Here is a 5,584-nt window from a genome sequence, read left to right on the forward strand (position 1 = left end):
TACAGGCAGTATTTATTTACTATTGACTTACTTTGTAATCCCTAGACTGCAGCATCTTCTGCAGCTTGCAAACATGTCCAGGGTGCACTTACTCTTTACTTCATATGTGTTTAGTTGTTGAGGTAGCTTAAACAATGTCTTCATGGAGGCATCAAGATCCCCAGGTAAAAAGAGGAATAAAAGAATAGGTGAATGAATGAAAGTTTTAAATAGTTCAAAATTTGTGCTGGATTCAAAAGAACATCAAAAAGTTTACATGTTTCTCTGGAGTTTCTTTGAAGTGTGTGAACTCCTAGCGTCTCAAAATGCAGGCAAGAGATCTCATGAGATGTTTCAGATGCTTCTTGTCCCATCTACAGAAACTGCAGGCCAGAGTGGTCACTGCTTAGCACACCACAAATCTATTTATCCCTGCAAATACTGAAAACAAATAAAAATGCTAAAGGATTACATGTGTGAGATGGTAGAGAATTGTAGTATTTCTGTAGTACCTTTTCTTGCACAAATACAAACATGGATAATGAAATGTTTTGGTGCCGCTCAGTTTGGTTCTCATCCCAGCTTTGCAATGATGTTTAGAAAACACCTGCTTTCCTCGAGGGCAATATGGCTACTGATGCCAGCAGATGAGCTGCCTTAAATGACTTTTCTGGCTTAGGTATAAAATATGTTGGACAAGTGAGCCTTTTGGGACCTTAATTTCTCCCAGGTGAAGACTGCATAGATAAAAGGACTGCTACCTGGAAAACAATAATCTGATAACTGAGTCTACCATTTTGGTGGTCTCCAGAGAAAGAGTTTGCACACACACAATTCTGACACTGACTGTGCTCATCATAAGACTACTAGCTGTCAACTCTCTAGTCATTGTATCACGCAAACTGACTGTCTTAGTCATTTACTGTAGTAGTGGCCTTGGAGTCAAATTCAAAAGAAGATTTGCAGAACTTAACCAAATGTTGTTGTATGTCAGCTAATTAGAATTAAATCTCCATGTACCTGAGTTACAGAATGACAAAATGTCTGAGATTGGGAAGGACTTCTGAGGTCATACATCACAACTTCATGCTCAATAGGGTCTCCCCAAGCAGGCCACCTAGGGCCATGTTCAGGTAGCTTTCAAAGAACTCTAAGAAGGAGACTCCACAGCCTCTCTGGGCAACCTGTGCCAGTGCTGAGCTGCTTGCACAGAACAGAGTTGCTTTCATTGTTTACACAGAAGCTGCTGTACTTTGGTCTGTGCCCACTGGCTCATTCTGTCCTTTAAAGAGGTTAAATATAGTAGTCTTCAGTGAACAAAACAGATGGAAGCTAATTCCTGTATTGCTTTCTATTGTCCAACTGAAGTGTGAAACACTGGAAATCACTTGCAAACTCACTGTTCATTTCAAAGAAAGAAAAATATGTCTAGCAGTTCACACTGAAATATGCTCAGAACTGTCAGAGATGCAGAATCTGACACTGGAAAAGCCTTTAGTTCCAAAGGTGTGGAATACAGCAGTCAGCCAAGATGATAAGGATTTTTTTTTTTCCCATTTTTTTTAATAGTTTAGTCTGGAGACCAACAAATCACAGTAGGAACTACCACATAAATATATAAAATTGGACATGAGGTCAGACCTGCGGCTATAAAAGAGCTTGAACAAATCACGAGCTACTCTTCTTAAATAGCTATTGCAGGTACTTAATTTACTAATAAGTATTTTCAGCTTTATAATAGATTTGCATATTTGTTTGTACTCATAAATTACTTCTTCACAACTATGGACTGCAAGAAAATCTGTGTCAAAAAGATGATGTGCTAAGCCATATCTGATGTCATTTATCTGGACCTGAGCAAGGCCTTTAACATGGGCCCCACCACATCCTTATCTCCATATGGGAGGGATGTGGATTGGATGGGTGGACCACTCGATGGATAAGAAGTTGGTTGAAAGGCTGCAGACAGAGGGTGGTGATCAATGGCTCTATGTCCAGGTGGAGGCTGGTAATGAGTGGTGTTCCCCAGGAGTCTGTCTTGGGACCGGTGCTCTTTAACATCTTTATCAATGATATTGACAACAGAACTGAGTGCACCCTCAGCAAGTTTACTGATGACACCAAGCTGTGGATGCCCTGTATCTGGAGGTGTTCAAGGCCAGGCTGGATGGGGCACTGGGCAATCTGGTCTAGTAAATTGGGAGGTTGGAGGCCATGCCAGGCAAGAGGGTTGGAGATTTGTAATCGTTGAGATCCCTTTCAACCCAGGCCATTCTGTGATTCTGTGATCATATAAATATCACAGTAGTTATGAGACCATGCAACTAGATAAGGTAACATAAAGGACATGACACAATGGATAAAACATTGGAAGAGAATATGACATAGCAGTAACAACCAATGGCAGTGAGAAAGGGTGAAGAGCTGAAAGAGATGAGTACCCAGTCACAATGATGGTGATTAAGTTGCCTTGTAGTTTTGAGAAGAGGTTTTCAGGATGAGTTTAAAAACTGCAAGAGCAGTTTTTTTCTGCAGGCTTAAAAGTCCATAGTTCTGTTGTCATGGGAGCTCTATTGCCATGGAATGGAATGCATGTGAGCTGCTGTCACCATGGTACCATCTATGTTACAGTGGTTAGGTCATATGACTGGAGTTTGCCTCTGTCTCTGCATTTTTGACCATATTATCATATGTTGGAGCTAAATAATTCACAGCAGTGATGTCTCTGAGGAAGTAACCAGGCAAACAATGACTGAGAGGAGAGGACACAGTGGAGAAAAATGGCTCTGCATGTTGTGAGGTATGGTGGCTACTCCTCCCTTGTTGTTTTTGTCTCTCTTGCAGCTTGGCAGCATGTCATAAGATGATGTACCAATGTCATGGCCTTGTCCTCTATGTTATGTATGAAGGAAAGGGAAAATGGCTTTGCTCTACTGGGAAGATAAGTTGAACCAACCGATACCATTCAAGATTTAGTAAGGCTTGAAATCTAAAATATGTGGGCAAGGGAGGTGCTGTGACATGAGCTTAAGCCTACGTTAGCTTCTGAAACAACGGTCCTGTTGATATTATCGCGCATCAATATCTGGTGCTGGCCCCTGCTTTCTCGGCAGAAGAGGTGAGGTTTCCCGGATGACTTTCAAACTTGCGGCAGCAGCCACGGCTGTCATGCAAGTGATGGGGTGAGCAAGATGTGAGAGGTGAGGGCAGGTAGGATGAGTGGATCTGCTCCTAGTGATGGATGGTGGCTGCTCCTCCTTTGATGCTTTTTGCATCTCTTGCAGACCATCAGAAGGACATGAATTCCCATGTTTGTTGCAAATGCTTCCCCTCTGTGCCCAGGAAGAAGGAAATGGGAGACCTGACACTGTTCTCTGCTGGGAAGGTCACTTAAGCGCACCCCTGTGTGATGCTGGTTTTCCTGGGGGATGCATTCCCCATCTTTCTGCTTTGAGGGGAGCTTTTTTGGCCCTGAGTGCAATTCACTGTTGCTTCAGCACGCCAGTGCTGTCCATGTTGCAGTGATGAAACTGCACGTGTTGGCCTCCGTTTCTAGATTTTGGAGTAGGGCTTCCAGGGTAGATGTGCAAAATACCGCATCAGCTGTGGATGTCCTGCAAGTAATGCGGTGAGCAGGGTCCAACTGGAGAGGGTAGGGCGGTGAAGACCAGGGCTGCACGTAGTGATGGGTGGTGGCTGCTCCTCCTTTGTTGCTTTTTGTGTCTCTTGCAGCCTGGCGGCATGACTTGAGATGACCTACCCGCGTCCTGGCCTTGTCCTGCCCGTCATGTCTGAAGGGCAGGGCAGGGCAGGGCAGGGAGACGTGGCTCTGCTCTACTGGAAAGATAAGTTCAACCAACCGGTACCATCCCAGTTTTCCGCAGGCCTGAAATCTCCTTCCCTGTATGGTGAAAGGAGCTGTTGTGGCCTGAGCTACGGCCTACGTTAGCTTCTGAAACAACGGTCCTGTTGATATTATCGCGCATCAATATCTGGTGCTGGCCCCTGCCTTGTAGTTTTGAGGTTTCTCAGATTACTTTAAAATTTGCAGCAGAAGCTACAGCTGTACTGGAAGTGATTGGGTGAGCAGGGTGGGAGATGAGAAGGCAGAGAGGATGGGAATAGATCAGTCACTAGTGATGGATGGTGGCTACTCATCATTAGTTGTTTTTTGCTTCTCTTGCAGCATACAAGATTGTGTTTTAGTGGCTTGTTTGTTGCATGCACTTAACATGTCTACCACCTATGAAGCATATAGGGATCTGACACTGCTCTGCTGGTATGATCTGTTGAATGAAACCATGTTGCATTCTATTTTTCTGTGAGCTTTAAGGTCCATAGTTCTGTTGTCATGGAAGCTCTATTGCCAACGAATGGAATCCAGCTGAGCTACTGTCACCATGGTACCATCTGTGTTACAGTGGTCAGGTTAGATGACAGGTGTTTGCCTCTTTCTCTGCATTTTTGACAATGTTTTCCCATATTGGAGCTCAGTAATTCTCAGCAGCCAAGTCTCTGAAGAACTAACCAGGTGAGAAAAGTCTGAGAGGAGAGGTTATGATGGAGAGAAATGGATTGGCTGCTAGTGATGTATGTTGGCTGCTCCTTCTTTGTTTCTTTTTGTCTCTCTTGCAGACTGGAGGCCAACTGGAATTGGCCTGCCTGTGGAAGGCGCCTGTCCTCCCCATGGTCTGAGATGGAAATCAAGACGTTTGACTCCTAGCCTGGAAGGACAAGTTTGGCTGAGTCGTAGCCCATCCTGTTTATTTTGGGGTCTGGAAACTCCATAGCGCTACCCGCATGGGAGCTCCGTTGGCTCTGTTTAGGAGCCATGGGAGCTGCTGTTTCCAGGCCATCTACCGTTGTTGCGGTGGCTATGTTGGTGATGTTGTCAGCAGTCTCTGGATTTCAGAGAACGGTTCAAAAGGATGGATGGCTGTAAAATGGCTTCACGAGCTGTGTCTGTCCTGCAAGCGAGTGGGGGAGCAAGGTGTGAGAGGAGAGGGCAGGTAGGATAAGTGGATCTGCACCTAGTGATGGATGGTGATTGCTCATCCTTTGATGCTTTTGCGTCTCTTGCAGCCCGTCAGAAGGACATGAACTGCTGTGTTTGTTGCAAATCCGTCTCCTCTGTGTCCAGGAAGAAGGAAATGGGAGACCTGACACTGTCCTCTGCTGGGAAGGTAACTTAAGTGCACCCCTGTGTGATGCTGGTTTTCCATGGGGATGAATTCCCAATCCTTCTGCTTTGAGGGGAGATTTTTTGTCCCTGAGTGCAATTCATTGTTGCTTCAGCACGCCAGTGCTGTCCAAGTTGCAGAGATGAAACTGCACGTGTTGGACACCGTTTCTAGATTTTGGAGCAGTGCTTCCAGGGTAGATGTACAAAATACAGTATCAGCTGTGGATGTCCTGCAAGTAATGCGGTAAGCAGGGTCCAACTGGAGAGGGTAGGGCGGTAAAGACCAGGGCTGCACGTAGTGATGGGTGGTGGCTGCTCCTCCTTTGTTGCTTTTTGTGTCTCTTGCAGCCTGGCGGCATGACTTGAGATGACCTACCCGCGTCCTGGCCTTGTCCTGCCCGTCATGTCTGAAGGGCAGGGCAG

The 5,584-nt window shown here is 45.4% G+C and overlaps 1 long non-coding RNA gene across 1 annotated transcript in view; it reads left to right on the forward strand.

The window, feature by feature from the left end:
* The first annotated feature begins 2,972 nt into the window (after positions 1-2,972).
* The window catches only part of LOC107310553, a 4,074-nt gene continuing 1,462 nt past the window's right edge, over positions 2,973-5,584 (forward strand). The window contains exon 1 of the long non-coding RNA XR_001553635.2: positions 2,973-3,179. This is a non-coding gene — a long non-coding RNA (uncharacterized LOC107310553). The remainder of the gene's footprint in view (positions 3,180-5,584) is intronic.

This window comes from Coturnix japonica, chromosome 2 (assembly GCF_001577835.2).
Source record: "Coturnix japonica isolate 7356 chromosome 2, Coturnix japonica 2.1, whole genome shotgun sequence".
Classification (NCBI taxonomy): Eukaryota; Metazoa; Chordata; class Aves; order Galliformes; family Phasianidae; genus Coturnix; species Coturnix japonica.